The 18,042-nt window shown below is 32.2% G+C and overlaps 1 protein-coding gene across 1 annotated transcript in view; it reads left to right on the forward strand.

The window, feature by feature from the left end:
- The window catches only part of LOC148285472 (nose resistant to fluoxetine protein 6-like), a 70,707-nt gene that overhangs the window by 22,919 nt on the left and 29,746 nt on the right, over positions 1-18,042 (forward strand). The window lies entirely within an intron of this gene.

Raw genomic sequence — 18,042 nt, forward strand, 5'->3', positions numbered from 1 at the left:
TTGAGTATGTCCAAATGCTTGTGGACTGGCTTAATTTTCATTTGCAGAGGGAGTTATTCATATTCAAATTTATTGCAACAGATATAGAAAACATTATGGAGAAGGGAATTTGGAAGTCTAGGCATTTACAGGGCTTATGACCTGTCATTGGCTGGTTTCAGTGGCCACTTTACACACTGTGTAACATTCACCATTTTGCCTATGTTTGACCATCCATATTACTTCAATTCTTCTATTTGTTGATTTTAGTATTTTCCCTTATTTAAGGTATTCTCCATCCCTGTTGTAATTTGTTAATCTTAATGTCCCCTGAGGGGGTGAAATCCAGTCTTTTGTCAAGGAACATTTAGACAAACTCAAATATTTTAATTCAACATTCTGCCCATTTACTTCACAAAAGTTAACAGATGGAAGAGTTGAGGAAATGTGGATGGATAAATATGGGCAGAATGGCAAATGTTACACAGTATGTAATGTGGCCACTTAAACCAGCCAATGACAGGTCGTAATTTAAATGTTTTATTTTTATCCAAAAATCTTTGAACAAGGGCAATTGCGTTAATTTATTGATAATGGTTTTTTTACTGACGTCACATACAATTTATTGGGTAAGAATGCGACTGAATTAGGATGAAGAATAAAGTTCTCTGTGAAATAAAACCAAAACTCCGAACGAATGTTCTTAGATAAAAATTCCGAATAAGGACATCCAGTTGAGATAAGTCCGTCTCGTAGTGCACTGGTTAGTTCGTTTCCTTAACATGCATCTGGTCCCGGTTTTGATTCCCGGAAATGTACATAAATATTGATTTCTAAATCGGTTTACACTGTAATATCTCATTGTCCCTGGACTGGCACCTGAAGCGTAAGATCACCTTACCTTAATGCAACAGGAAGTAAGTTGATCGAGATTAGCTGCGTTTGGTTTACCAGTGCAGTATCGTACGCGTCACTGGGTGCTGATTACGAATTATTCACGAAAAATAATGATTTTTACTTATAACATATGGGCTATTTCAAAGGGACGGCAGTTTTGTTTATTGGAATATGGCTAGTTGCCATTACTTGCCCATTTGTCGTATGCACTATTATAATTTTTTTTTTTTTAACTAAGCGTTATTTTTTATTTCAATTTATGTATTTAATACGTTGATGTGCAAATATTATTCAATGCATACGTTACACGAAAAAAACAGCGATACAATTTAAATGTGATAAAGCGGTAAAATAAAAATCTTTGGTAATTAGTGTAAATGGAAGCCAACCTCTCTGAACTTTCTTTCAGTAACACGAAATATGTCGATATCCGAAGAAATACGGTTGAGTAAAGACTTCGTACTCTTTGTACTGTCATGAAAGTGTTTTCTACGGCCGCGAGAGCGTTTGGAATATAACCTCAGAGATTTGCACAAGCCTGATTTGCACTAATTAGTTATAAAGAAGCCTGAAGAAGGCGAGTATTCGATTCATTGGTGGATGATTATCGTTCTCACAACGTCAAATGTAAATATTTAAAAAAGATAATTTTCTCGTTTGTGTATTTTTATGTACTTAATAATATATTTCAAGAGATATGTACATTATAATATAGTCGAAATAATATTTCGACGACGCAGCTTGACATACTTGCTCTGACTCGAAAAATCCAAACAAAATCAAGGCCTGAAGCTATTTACCTAAGTATGCAAACTAAATGATTTGTTTTTATGTTTTTTCTTCATTTATTTGTATATTAATTTTATCAATTTTCACGCCCATAAGGCTTTTACATATTGAAAAAAAATCATTAGACTTATATTTACGTTTCTTAAATAATTTGATTTGTGATGCTAAAAACACCGAAACCTGTCTCTATTAACCCCAGATTATCGGTAACAACAATTGTATTGTTCTTTATTTAAAAGAATTAAGTACCTGTTATGTGTATTTCTTTTCGGCGTTGCTAAATAAATAAATAACGCCAAAAAATTGCTTAATTAAACCACGCATACTCACGATTAAAGTGCCGACATTATTTACGTCACAGTGAAATGTATTACATTTTCTTAAAGATTTCAATACTTATGGAGATTTAAAAATAATTTTTATGAGACGTTTTTTTATATAAAAATTTGTTAGGTTTAATGAATAAAATTATTTACATGAATGAACTCATTATAAACAAATTTAAATATAAAACGCTTGCATAATATTTAAAACTCATTTCAGTGCCATCCACTTTAACATTGGCCATTGTTTGTTCAAATGTTATTATTAAATGAATGTACGTCTCCACTTATAACTTAATTCTGGTCACGTTTTTCCCTCATTTTCCTCCATTTTGAGATAAGTATTGTGACTTCCATCAAGTCCCATGACGTTTGAAACTTACGAGTATTTATGATTGAACAGTAATATTTACAAATGATTTTTTTCAATTCGCAAGCTGGCAAAAAAAAATAGAAACACACTCACACAAAAATCCATTGAAAAACCATGAATCGGTTATATTTTATTATTAGAAAAATCAAATTTTGTTTTTATTCCCAGAATGTGTAGATAAGTCAATTCATCGCACAACTTAGAGCTGTTTGGGATAGATCTTCCCGCCTCTCGTAGAAGGATTGACAAGGCTTATTTATTTATTTATTTTACAGAAACACACAGTCAATAATGATTAATTTACATATTAAAGATAAGGTTTAAAGTCAGACCAGCGAAGTTTCTAAATAAAAATCACAAATATTTAAATTTATTTCAACAGAGAGGGAAAACATTTTTGAGAAGGGAATATGGAAGTCATTGGCTGGTTTAAGTGGCCACTTTACACACCATTCTGCCCATGTTTGAACATCCACATTTCCTCAACTCTTCCATCTGTTGACTTTTGTAAAGTAAAAGAGCTGAAACCTTTATCACGTGTGTAAAGTGGCCACTTAAACCAGCCAATGACATGTCATAAGCCCTGTAAATGCCTAGACTTCCATATTCTCTTCTCAAAAATGTTTTCCCTCTCTGTTGAAATGAAATGAAAATCTAAGTATATAAATTGAAAAAATAACATTTTCAGGCGTCGCCTAGTATGTTGGTGAAATAATTCAATTAGATGAATCTCACTCGCACAAATAAAAGTTTCAACTCTTTAACTTCACAAACATCAACAGATGAAAGAATTGAAGGAATATAGATGTTCAAATATGGGCAGAATGGTGAATATTACACAGTGTGTAAAGCGGCCACTTAAACCAGCCATTGACAGGTCATAAGGCCTGTAGATGCCTAGACTTTTATATTATCTTCTCTAAAATGTTCTTCATCTCTGTTGTAATATGTTAATTGTTATGTGTGTTTAAAAAGACCAAATAAACGCTATTTTGCAGCCCTGAAACGGAAAGAGGTTCATTTTCAATTTTTTTAAATGGATTTTCAAGAAACTTCCCGGTACAATTAAAAATGCTCTAATAAGAAGGCCAGTGTTTTTTTCTAACATCAAACAATGCAAATTTACTTTATTGTATTATCAGCATCTGTATTATCAGCGCCATGATTTTTTTTATGTTTTGAAATTACTCCGCCTGTGACGTCACAAGTTATCTACGGTGAGTTCTCCTGATTTATAAATTGACTTTCTGGAAACCGGAAATCAATCACAACACTCTATCGTCGGTTGATTCGGAAGTGACGTCGCGTCGTTCAAAGTTCATTTTAATGTTTTTTTTTCTTACATTTTCGAGAAACTTCGCCATATGATTGAATGCTCTAATTTTTTATTTAATTTCTAATTTTTTATTAAGAAAACATTTTTTACATCCAATTTCTCGTAGAATTGAACTTTTTTTATTAGTAGGTGTGCTGTAATTAAAACGTAATTTGGATTTTTATGAAAAAAAATTGCCACAGGTATCTAGAAATAATTCGTTTCATTTTCATGTCTTATTTCCCGTAGCACTGGACTCATTACCATTTTTCTTGAACAGATATTTCCGATTTATCCAAAATGACCCTGACTGATAAAGTTGAAATTGTTGTGTATTTTTATTACTTCATTTATTTGAGTATCTATAATATAATTATTAAAGTACCCTTCAGCTTTAATGCATATTTAATAATACCATTTTTTTCTGGAAATATTGTCTGCGTTATTTTTTTTTGTACAAGAGCACAAGTACTTATTTTTCCCTTAAATAAAATAAAGGAAAATACATGGCAACAAACAGCTAAATATGAATTTAAACTAAAATAGTTATTGTTTTCTTGTACCGTATACTTTTTTCTAAGCTCATTGAGAGCTGATAACAAAGAAAGATTTAAAGAAACTTTTATTTCTTTATATATTCCATAAATAAGGAATTAATAAAATAACCCACAATATTATAAGTTTGTCCAAATTTTATTCTGTATAAGGGAATATAGAGGTCAAAGCGTTTGCAGTTACGCCCAAACAAACATTAGGTTTATATAAAAACGAAGATAAAAAATGTTGCTTTGAACTCGAATAGTAGTTTATTGTTATTATATGTTATTATTTTCAATATTAAAATTAGTTATATCAGGTTCGGGAAAAGGTAATTTCGTTTTTCACAATCTTTTTTTTCAACTAAGTATATCTCGCTCATTATTAGTCACATCGGACCATACGATACGGCGTTGTAAAGGTGTAAGTGTATACGTTTTATTGACAGTATTGCGCTTGGTCGGTTCAGTCGTGAACTATCGTGTGTGACTGTGGAGGTCTCAAAGAAAGAACTTCGTCATATTTTACATTTTTACTACCTGAAAAGGAAAAACGCGTCGAAAGCAAGTAGCTTTCGACGCGTTTTTCCTTTTTTAAGTAAAAAAAATTACGATATATACGGGGCCTCTCTTTCGGTCCGTGCTACACAACAGTGGTTCGAGCAATTTCATTCTGGTGTAGTGGAGGCAAATGATGCACCACGCTCTGGCAGGCTTGTTGTCAAAAATGTCGATAGAATCATGGTAAATATCGAAATAGACCATCATGTTCGCAGTCATAGCATTGCTCAGAAGCTGAATATGGATCATAAAACCATTTTGAACCATTTGCAGAAGGCTGGATTTTAAAAAAAGCTCGATGTTTGGGTACCACACTAGCTGACGCAAAAAAAATCTCATGGACCAAATTTCTATCTGCAAATCGCTGCTGAATCGCAAAAAATCGACCCTTTTCTGAAGCGGATGGTGGTGAAGGGCTGCTTACGACATTGTCAAGCGACAGAGATCGTGGTCGAAAGCCAACGAAGCGGCCTAGACCATGGCTTAGCCAGTACTGACGGCTAGGAAGGTGTTGCTGTGTGTTTGGTGGGATTGGCAGGGAATACTCTACTATGAGCTGCTCTCCTATTGCCAAACGCTCAATTCTGCCCTCTACTGTGAACAACTTGACCGTTTGAAGCTGGCGATTGAACAGAAGCGGCCAGCATTGGTGAATAGGAGAGGAATCATGTTCCATCAGGGCAACGCCAGGCCGCACTCACCTTTGATGACGGGAGCTCGGATGGGAAGTTTTTATGCATCCACCCTATAGTCCAGACCTGGCACCAAGTGACTCCTACCTGTTCCTGTCTATGGCCAACGCGCTTGGTTGTCCTAGTTTTTTGCCAATAGGAACAAGGGCTTCTACGAAGAGGGCATGATAAAACTGGATTTTCGTTAAAAACAAATTATCAAACAAAACGGCACATATTTGACTTAAATCGGATGATTGTTACACTTTTTATAAAGCATTGAAATAAAGAGAAAAGTGCTAAATTACTTTTTTCCTAACCCATTATTTGTTTTTTGTTGTTGATTTGAAACTTATCACTATAAAAACAAAACAAAAAAATCTTTAATAAAACCTTTAAGATTAATTAAGAAATATATAAAGGTTACGTAAAACGAAGCTAAGTTATTTATAAATTGAATTATATTTGAAGTGCAATGAGGAAAATCAGAATATTATTTTGAAATGGAAAATACTAAATCATGTTTATTCTATCGCAAATCGAAAAAATTGCGGCATCGTCAAAGATTATATGAAAAAATGCAGGTTTGCTTAGAGGACATCGAAAATACTTCACAATTTGAATAAAATACTCAAGTAAATATGTTAATTTGGAAACCGGTAATTATTTGTTTAGAGTAATCGAAGTAATAATTAGACGCTGCGTTGACGCTTTTTTTATTTGATTCAAGTTAGGTAAATTAGCATTTTTAAAAAGTGAATAATTACCGTGGATAAATTCAAAATAAATATCCGAACCTTAAAGCCGTCGAGACAAAATATATCAAAGAAATATTTTTTTCTCACTAGATATTTTCGTTGTATTGTATAGTAAAACTGAAAATACATGTGCACGTTTTGAATGCTTGTTTATCACAAAATCTCCTCCAAAACGGCAAGTTGTAGCGACGTGAAATTTGGACATGTCATTCTAGATGTGATTGGTAGGCCAAAATTTTCCCTGCCGTCCTCGCAAAATAATCAAACTTTTAACAGTAACTCGTATAAACGTGAAATTTTGAATGAACATGTAAAATGCCATATCTAGATCAATATTTTTTAATCAAGTTGTTCTCGGCCTTCCGCGATATTACTTATTTTTAATATAAAACCTAACTTTTTTACGGTGAGTCGTAGCGAAGTGAAATTTAGAATCAGCGCTTGAAATGCTATTTATAAATTAACGGTGCTATTTTTGGGCCATTTTTTTTCCGGTCGTCCTCGCTACAGAATTGAACTTTTAAACGGTACGTCGTAGAGAAGTGATAATAAAAACGAATATTTAAAATGGCATTTCTGAATTAACCACGATATTTTAAAGCCATACTTTTTTCGGCCTTCTTCGGTAAATTGCTCTTTTTAACGGTAAGCCTATTAACATAAATATGCACATCATTCTTATACTAGCTTCATCTAAGATATAGCTTATATTGCGTTACCCTCAACATTTTGGAAAAATAAACACGAGACATATTATGCAATCATTTATGTAAGAAATAGATATACATACAAGGTGGCGCAAAAGTTGTCACCCGATGTTCTTTGGCTGTTTTTTTATGAATAAAAAAATTTGGTTCTGCTTCTGAATTGTGTTTATTTGATGTCTTTTTCATTATGTTGAGAAAATGATATTGGCCAAGTGGCCGCCACCAGAATTGATGGTGCGGGCCCAATTTATGGCATTTTCAACCACTCTTTCCAGAAACACTGGCGACGGGTTCTCGCTTTCTTGACGAACGTTCTCTTTAAGAGCTTCAAGAGTCAGAAGTTTGTTGACTCGTGACTTCAAAAATTCCTACAAAAAGAAAACTGGAACAGTTAAATCGGGCGATCTTGCCGGCCAGTGCAAATCACCAAAACGAGAGATTAGGCTACCCGGAAATGCAGCCCTCAGAATATTGTTTGTGGTTCGTGTAGTATACGCCGTCGCTCCATCTTGTTGGAACCACATGTTCTCCAATCTCAATTCATTTAATTGAGGAAGAAGAAAGTCGCTAAGCATGGCTCTATAGCGCTCGCCGTCCACTGTAGTCGTTTGACTCGCGGCGTTTAAAAAAAAAAGGCCCGATTATGACCCCAGCGTAAACACCATATCATCCTGCAACTTTGAGGAGATGTAATGGCTCTTTGTAAGTTATACGCGGATTTTGTGTGCCTCAGAAGTGATAATTCTGCTTATTCACATATACACAGAGGTGGAAATGAGCCTCGTCGCTCATAATGATTTTTGATAAAAAGTTGTCTTCCTCGTGGTCGAGACTTAGGATGGCTTGAGCGCGTAGGTTACACGCGCTTAGCGGTCAACGGCTAACAGCTGATGCACTGTTTGCACTTTGTAAGGGAACATTTTCAAGTCTTTTACCGAAGTTTTTACCATGATACGTCGTCTGGTCGATATTCCGGGGTTATCTGCGACATCTTCAGCCACAGCCACGATATTCTCAGCAAAATGGCTGTTCCAGGGCTGGCCAGACCTGGCAACATCTTGTTTAGTCCCATACTCTTCTAGGCGAGCGGCTAAACGCCGTATTGTTTGCTCAATTGGTGTCAGATGACCGGGAAATCTGCGCCTAAATTCTCGATACGCCAACACCACCGACGAATTATTCCGCAAAAAATTTAAATAATTTTTAAGCATGCTTGATGAATATGGCACTATATGTCTTGTTGACGTGTATTTTGTATCTGTTTACTTCACAAATGTCAAAGCAGAACTGACGTTTGCCGCCATTTCCAAAAAATATGGCATCTTCTGATAGGGTGATGACTTTTGCGCCACCTTGTAGTTCCCTCTTTACTCAGACAGCCAACAGCTATCAAAATGTTATTTTTTTAATTCTCTTATTCCATTAATTGGACCATATAATATGTAAATATTTTGTTTTTCAGAGTTTCAGTGCATTTTTTTTTAAATATATTTTTTATAATATTTTTTTTATATTTTTTTCAATGTTTTGTAATTTATATTTGTTATAATTTTCTTATTATTTTTAGTATTTATGTTTCATTATTCAATAAAAAATTTAATACTTTCTTATTTTTACATTTCTCATGCTTTAGTTTTTATCAGTACTTCTAGTGGTCTTATACCCGTATGCAGAGACAAAACTTAAGGCGATGAAAGTACATTCTAATTTCAAATGCAGAGAATAACCCGAAGGTGAAGACAATAGAATGTACTTTCCTCACCTTAAGTTTTGTCTCTGCATACGGGTATTAGTCTTAGTCTTATAGTATATACATGTCTTAGTAGTGTTTTTTCATTTACATTTTTTTTCTTTTTTTTAATATTACGAGTATTATTATTGATTTAAATTGTTTTAACATCATTTAATGAAAAAAACACACTTAAAAATAAGTTTCTGCCTAAACACATGAATTTCTTTGCTAATCGGGACCTGAAACAAAGAACCTCTGCTTTTAAAACTGTGAAATAAATAAATTAAATAATTAAAGCGTTTTTTCATCACACGTGACGGTATATTTCTGCGCAAAATCCCGTCTTATCATGATGAAAAGCCGTTACATAATGAATGCGCGGAAGGCAATTACCCACGAATTGAAATGCGATTGGCACAATTATTCAGTATAAATAATTTTGAGATATTTCCCGTTAAATGTACATGCGCGTTGTTATACCATAAAGTAGTCAGCTTGACAGCTCGTATTACTCAAAAATAAAAACGATGCAAAATAATATAATGTGAATTTGACACAGCAAAATTACGAACAATAATTAAAAAATGGAAATCAGCAGAAATAATTGTACGGCTTCCGCGCGAATTTTCGCAAAGAAATGAGATCTTTTAATTTATGATTCAGTTTATTGTTTCCGACATAAAAATCAGGTGGTGTTTTTCTAAAATAACAAAACAGACGATTACAGAAATCATTAGGTATATTTTTACAAACATTTGTTTAAAAAAAACATTTCTGTCTGATAATAAATAAAAAAATGAGAACAAAAAGCTTCAGGTCAGTTAAAGTGTAAAGTTAAAATTACAATAACAAAGTCTGTTGACATTTTCCGATAACTTATATTCAATTATAAACACCTCTCTCCCGCTTCCACTCCCACCAAGTCTACTATATACCATTGTGTTTTTGTACTTTCCTTTATAATATGTTTCTATGTATAAATATGTCTTTAAAAATGCCCATAGGGCAGATATATAAATAATTAAAAAAGTTTTTAATTAAGATTGTGATTTTCAATATGGATCGATTATAATATCATCGTTAAATCACTAATTAAACCAATGCTGACCGGTTTCTATGAAATTATTTCTTTGTCAAGACGCTTTTATAAATATGATGATTGTCAAAATTAAATTTTATTGTAGTTTTAAATAAAAATTAAATATTCAATTCTTTATTGTTTTCTCTTTAAAACGAATCCAAGGGTTTATTTCAAGAATATGTGAAGTTTTTTATTTCAATTTTATGTTTTCATTTTGAATTTATAAACCCTTATGGATAATTACATTATTTTTATAAAATAATTTAAGTTTTTAATTCATACCCTTTTTTTAATGATAATATTTTTAATATCTTTTGTAAAGGTTGTCTGAGTCTTTTGTTTAGTTTTGTCTGGTAGTTTATTGTATAATTTCAGTCCCTAGTTTATTACTCTCGACTGTTCTTGTCTGTCTCGTTTTTGATGTTGTATTTGATATTCCCGTATTGTGTCCGTATTTTTTTTAAAGTTTTAGTTCTTTGTCTACGATTAGGTGAGTGGCTAATTAATTAATAAATTTTAAAGATTCTCCTTGAAAAAGTTCAATTACGTTCAACTGTATATTTTTTTAACAGATCTTTAGTTGGTGTTAGATATGAAAGGTCATAATACCTATATACTCAAGTTAATATTTTATTTTGCAGTCATTGTAGTCTGATCATGTCATTTTGATTTCCAGATAATGGTTGAAGTTAATATATTTTAGATTTTACATAGGCTTCACAAATAATAGATTAAACTTCTTAGATTTGCAGATTCATTTAGATGCACAAGAAGTTTTTCTGGGTTATTATGTCGTACGTCGTTCGTACTCATACCGACATTTCGGGTCGCATCAAAGCGTCCATCATCAGGGTTGATGTTATTTGTGTACATATAAATATATGATCATTGATCATGTGCGAGGTGATCGAAATACGATAAACTCGGAGTGCTAATGCAGTGACTGCGGTGAGGAAAATCATTTAGAATACTTTAAAAATACAAATGTATTCATAACTTTTTTTTAAATCCGGTTTTGGTCCGATGGATCAGAGGTCCCAAACTTAATTTCCATTTGCTAATAGTGAGTTATTTACAAATCGTCAAAAATATCCAGCAAAATCAAAATATATTTGGTAAATTAAAAGAACGTTCATATTAATTTTTTTTTTTTTTTTTTTTCCATTTTTTTTATCGATCAATACGTTATTACGTAAAATGATACATGTTTTTTTTCCATTACAATCTACTTTGTATATTTAGTTAATGTTATATCTGTTAATTTATTTATCTGTTTAATTTTATTTCATCATATACAATATTTCCTCATTTAAACGTAATTTTTAAAATTATGTAGCGTAAACTCTGGAGTGAAATAAAATTTTTCACTAATATTTACAATTAATTCATTTTATTTTAACTCTTGAGTAGCTGTGTTGTAAGACGCGTCTACATAGGATACAAGACTTGATATATATCCCTTATTTATTAAAATTACGTAATTTTTGTAATCTTTAAATGGACATTTTCACATCGAATTTGGAAAGTAAAATTTGTATAAATATGCTGGATTTTAATACAAAAAATATTTATCCTTACTATGCGAAGAATAATAATTATACGGTGATGCCAAAACCACGATAAATCTGTTTAACTTTATAAGAAAGAGTAGGAGAATATAACTTATGATAAGGAAGATAGAGACACTGTTCTGTGAGCGGTGTTTGTGTGAAAGTGACGAAAACAAAAGAAGACATTCGTTCAATAAGTCACCTATTAGCAGTGCACGCTAGTTATATGACCAAGGCATTGATGATTTATAATTTATTTTTCTACAACACACCTAAATTATGTTGTTTTTTTTTTAAATTATGGAAAAATAATTATGTAACAGAAATTCTTAATTTTTTTTCCAAATGTCTGAACTTCAGAATATTCCGTCTTTTGCTTAAGGTAACACAACGTAACATCACCGCGCGTAAAAGATTTTTTAAGCACAGCCTTGAGTTAAGATGATTTTTACGGAAAAAATAAATCCTTTTAACTGTTTCGAAATAGGTCAAAACAATCATATTGCATTTTTGTAATAAAGTATGCGTTTTTCCTTTTTTGCCTACCATGCTAGAGGTCTCGGGTTCGGTTCCCGACATGGTTGTTACGAAATATTTATTTAAAGGGGTTTTTTACACTAGAATATTTCATAGTCCCTGGACTGGTACCTGAAGCGTCAGACAGATCATCTAACCTTCATGTAACAAAAATGATCAAGATACGATGCGATTGGTGTACCAACGCAGTGCCCTATGCGCCATTAGGTGCGGAAAGGGAACGATGATGATGTGTAAATGAGTTAATTGTTCCAGAATTTCCTATTCCGTGGCTAATAATTGTAAATTTAATTTAATTTGCGCAATGTCATATAAAAACATATATACATAAGCAATAATAATGCCAATGAACTTCATTAAAATTGCATTGCTAATTAAAATAATGAGCTGATCATTTCTGCGAGTTTGCGTTGTTTACTCCTATCACACGTCAAATTTGTAAGAATAACATGGATATTATTTATTCTTAATCAATTGGCTAGGACATCCATCCTACTTTGATGAACTTTTGATTCGATGAAATGTCAATAAACCCGTGTAATTATTCATATTATTAATAGATATTATGACAGTGGAAATACAAATTATCACAATTTAACGATCATTAAGGGGGCTCATGCTGGAAAGATGTGACTTCACCTCAATTGTTTAGTCAAATCGGTATTTTTGAAAACCCTTCGTCAATTTAATTACTAAGAAGAATGGAAAACTGACAACATTAACAAATACATATTTGCTGCGTTCGTTCGTTTGTATCTTGCATGAGGAATTTCAGTGTGACGAGAAATTAATTCTAAATGCAAAATCTTACACGTGGTCTTAGAACGTTTAATTGTTTGGCAAATTTTTCGAAAATGTATGAAAATATAAATGAAAATAAACGTTTAGTAACATATATACAAAAATCAAAAATGTTACCTGTGTGGATATTCGCTAATAAGCGGAATGGGGAATGTTGTAGTACCTACTTAAAGTGGCCACTTAACCCAGCCAATGACAGGTCATAAGCCCTGTAAACGCTCGAATATCCATAATCCTGAATTTGAAAAAATTCTACCTCATCTCTGTAGGGATATAAATAAAAAGAAAATAAACTACTTTGCTACGTCAAATGTTCATATAACCACGTGTTTACAATATATTGTTATGTTGTTTTTTGGCAACCCGTTTCCGATTTCCGGAGTTTCCATTTTTTTCAGCGTTTAACGTGTTTTGACGTTTAGCAGGTACCAATATTTTGTTTTTAGAACTGTACGGGGTTTATCTTTTAAATGTTAGAAACACTCACCGACTTGAAGTCGTGACATTGCGGGCGGCATAGAATTAAGAAAAGTCCAGAAGGAGCGTAGAATCATATATGAATACATCGGACTGTGTCCAATAATTTTATTATGTTTTTACTACATTTTTATTATGTTTTTACTACATTTTTACTATGTTTTTACTACATTTTTACCATGTTTTTACTCCATTTTTTACTTTGTTTTTCACTTTGTCCTGTATATTTATTACTGTTTTTTATATTTGTTACTGTCTTAGAACGGGGTAAATAACCCTAGTAAGACAGTCAAAGCAACTTTGCATAAATTATAATTTTGTGTATGTAATATAATGATAATAATAAATAAATAAAATAACTAAGAACTATAGAACTAAGTTCGCACAGAGGCACTCCTCACACGTTGGTCCAAGATCCTTCAATCTTCTAACTAAGGAACTACAAAACATTAAATCACTAGTACAGTTTAAAGTAGGTTTGAGGTCTTGGATAAGCATGGAAGGAACAGATAGACACATTCTTTATAAAAAAAGAAAATTAAAAATAAATGCATACTGCATAGAATTAAGAATAGTCCAGAAGGAGCGTAGAATCATATTCGAATACATCGGACTGTGTCCAATAATTCCCCCACTCCGGCATACTTTCGCCGCGCGTATTCGTGAAGTCGCCGGATAATGTTGCTTGATGGGAAAAAAAAATCATAACACAAATGTAAGGTAAAAAAAAAGTAATCTGTTAATTTCTCTGAAATTTTTTTGTGCACGCGGAAATATTGATTGACACAACAGAGTAGATAAGTAAAGGGTCATTTAATAAGAGTCATTGAATTAATGAACTTTGAACTTAAAATATAAAACAATTTTTATTTGACAAAAAAAGGATATTTTTATATCATGTTAAATAATATTTGATGTTTTGAAGATAATGTCGTTCAAATGTCCCCCACGGCGTTGTTTAATCCGAGATCTAATTTTCATTAGCAAAGCAGGGTAAAAAAAAAATCTACCCTGGCAACACTAACAAATTCCCATTGTGACAATCTGACAGATGAAAAAATAATTCAATTTTTAGGTAATGCATTTGTTAAATACACATTCATTTGCAAATTACATATGAAATGTGATTGCATTTCTTTAAGATTTCTTATTTTATTCCTCCTATTTCTTTAAGATCCTAGAAGAATTTCTAAACTTTAAAAGGACACAACACGGCATAATTGAATTCAAATCAGTAGTTGCGTACTGAGCGACGTCTACAATGAAACTAATTGGTCAAAATGTAAAACTACTCATTTATGAGTAGTTTAGTCGCCTTCTGTTTGATGTGCGTATGCGGTTTCTGGACTATTCTTAATTCTATGGCGGGCGGTATAATTTTGAAGTTTCGGTGGGGATTTTTAAAATAACAAAACAAAAGATAATGCGATACGCATTTTTTTGGGTTAGTTTGACAGTCCATTTTTTGTAAAACAAATAAAACGGTCTTACTTCTTCTTTTTCCACATCCACTCCTGGGATCTTATCGCCAGCCAGCACTCTCTCCTCCTCCCGCGAGAATCCCGTGTCCCTTAGTTCCGCCGAATAAAGCCAAAATATCGTCATCAACGGCCTTCCGGGACGGTCGGAGCCCGCAGGGCAGTGTTTCGCACATTAATAACCATATAACATTATTGTTTTTGATTGACTTGGATTTCGTAAATTACGCTTGACTTTTGTTTAGTACGTTTTGTTTTGCATCCACACGCAGCTTGTTCATAAATGTACGCAAAAATGTGGCATGGTCAAAAAATAAACGATGGAATAAGCTTAGTATAGTTATAAATATTTTTATGATTAATCTTTTTCTTATACCGGGTATAAATAGTTACACCGGGTATAGTTATTCCTCGGTGTAAGTTTGGTATGAGGAAATCTAATTAGTACGGCCCAACAAATAATAAAAAAAATGTGTCCTCACTGGGGTTGGGACACTAAACGAGGTTTATACATAATCCAAAGAGATAGTATTTATAGATTTTTTTGTGAACTCCTCAATTTATTTCAAAGAAAAACTTCATGAATTTGTTATTTATTTATATTTGGATAATTTATATAGCGCCGTTTTTTGTGAAAATCACCTCAAGGGCGCGATACAATAAATAAATATCCCACCACGTCTTGCAGTTACAGAGCGCATGGACGGTTGGGATTCTTGTTCCTCGTCTTCAATTATAATATACAGGAGTTAGATTACAGCACGTCTTGCAGCTACAGAGCGTATAGACAATAAGAAATCTAGCCCCTATTTACATTTTTTATTTTTTATTTGACATAAAGTTTAGAGATTTAGTGATATTTAAAAAAATAAAATAAAAAATAAATTCATAAAAATATAAGTTAGATTACAACAAGTCTTGCAGCTACTGAGCGCATAGACGGTTGGAATTCTAGACCTCATTTACTAAATTAGGATATTTGATAGTTGATAACATTTACCTATTGAAGCTAGATTACTAATCGTCTTGCAGCTACAAAGTGCATGGACGAGGGAAATTCTGGCAACTTTAAATTATCAATAAATTTATTAAAACAAACATTGAGCATAATAGTAAATTTGTAAAGTGTTCGTGCTAAAAAGTAAACAATAAAAAACTTAACAGATAAAGCACTTTAACACAATGAATAACATGACAGATAAAAATATCCGAAGGGTAGCTTTCGTAGATTTTGGGTAGTCACTTGTCAATGTCACAGTGTAGCAAAAGTTCAAACACATGTTGTTTTCTAAATTCCTAGAAGATAGTCCGGTCCACGCGTAGTTGTCGGAGGGGGGAATGAAGTCTATTGTTCCAACGACTTTGTATCCATTTTAGTAGTTTAATAATATGTAAGAATAGGATGGAATGTTTCGACTGTGGCCTATTTTAAGAACTTCTCCGAGTTTGTTTTCATTTATTTTTTTATTTATTTATTTATATATACGCTTAATGGGCATTTTTAAGGACATATTTATACAAAGAAAATTGTTATAAAGAAAAGTAGAAAGACACAATGATATATAGTAGACTTTGTGGGAGTGTAAGCAGGAAAGAGGTGTTTATTATTGAATTTGATTCAGTAATCATTTTTTTTTTTTTTTACCGTTTTAAAATGTACAGAGTTTGTTTGTTTCAGGTCCCAACTAGCTAGGAAATTCCTGTGTTTAGGAAGGACCTTATTTTTTTCATGTGTTTTTTTATATTTTTAATTTCATTAAATGATGCTTAATAAATTCAAAGAATAATATTAACATTAGAAAAAATCAATATAAATATAAATTAGAAAACATGCAAGTAGTAATTATAAAAATTGAATCATAAAAATAAATTAGAAAATATGCCATTAATAGTAAATAAATGAGACACAATTATTATAAATTATAAAACATACCGATAATAATAAAAATTGAACCACAAATACACATTATAAAATATAAAATTAGTAATAAAGAAATTAAACAAAAATATAAATTGGAAAACATACCGATAGTAATAAAAATTGAAGCTTAAATACGAATTTGAAAATATATCGTTAGTAATTAAAAATTGAAGAACAAAAATAAATTACAGAATATACCATTTATATATTTTTTTTTAAAATAAGAAATTGAAATTTGATTGAAATAAGACAACTTGTTATCAAAGAAATCAAGACTGGTATGTTTGTTGGCAGACCTAAGAATTCTGGGCCTAGGGGAATGAAAACCATGGTTAGTTCTATGGTTATCGGTATGAAAGAGTAAGTTTTGTCTGAGGTTTCTAGTTGGGATATATAATTTTATTGAGCTCAGTAGTTCAGGCGCATCAAAGAGTGAGTTGAAAATTGTAAATAGGACTAGAAGGTCGGATTTATTTCGACGGTCTTGAAGACAATTTATTTATTAACAGACTTATTCATGTATACAGTTTATAGGGTTTAAATATTACAATAAAAGAATAGTTTGAAACATTTAAAAAAGAAGAAAAGAATCATTGACAAACATAAGGGACATCAATACAAGATCTGGACTATTTATTTGGTGCTCGTTTAAATCGTCGTAAACTTAAACCAAAAAAGTCCAGATCTTGTCTTGAGTTAACACTACGACAAAGACGGGTCATTGGAGAAATAAGGCCATAGTTTGTTTTATATATGCTGATCGATCAACAGTACTTTGTTTTTGAACCTACGAGTCGGAATATTATTGTTTTTTTGTTTAACATATCTGTATAAGAGAGAGCACGAAGATATAACTCATAACAAGTAAGACAGAGACGCTGTTCTGTGGCGGGTGTTGTGTAAAACAGATTCAGTTGGTTAAAGATAGTGATGGGGGACGCACGCGCGTAATATGAGTGGCGTATTTATGATTTTTAATTTATTTTGCTATAATAGGGCTAAATCATTTGTTTATTTGCATAAATAGAAAATAAATTATTAAACAGTATGTCTCCATGTTTTTATTTCAAATATCTGAACTTTAGAATATTCCGTCTTTTGCTAGCGGTAACACGATGTTACATCACCGCGCGCAAAGGGATTATTTACCAGTCTTTTAAGATTAACAAATTACAACGGGATTTAGAAAACCTTAAATAGGGGAATATGGAAGTCAAGGCATTTACAGGGCTTATGACCTGTCATTGGCCGGTTTAAGTGGCCACCTTACACACTGTGTAACATTCACCATTTTGCCTATGTTTGAACAACCATATTTCTTCAATTCTTCCATCTGTTGATTTTAATGAAGTTAAATAGCTGAAACCTTTATTGTTGTGAAGAGATTCATCTGATTGAATTATTTCACGTACTAGGCAACGCCTGAAAACAATTTTTCAATTTTTAAACTTCTTCTTGGACCAGTTGGTTTCATTGCAATATTTGATTTTGTCCAAATGTTCATAGACAAAAGACTGGATTTCACCCCCTCGGGGGTCATTAAGATTAACAAATTA

The sequence above is a fragment of the Micrasema longulum genome, unplaced genomic scaffold (genome assembly GCF_059751315.1).
Source record: "Micrasema longulum isolate JH-2025_06_02 unplaced genomic scaffold, ASM5975131v1 h1tg000031l, whole genome shotgun sequence".
Lineage (NCBI taxonomy): Eukaryota > Metazoa > Arthropoda > Insecta > Trichoptera > Brachycentridae > Micrasema > Micrasema longulum.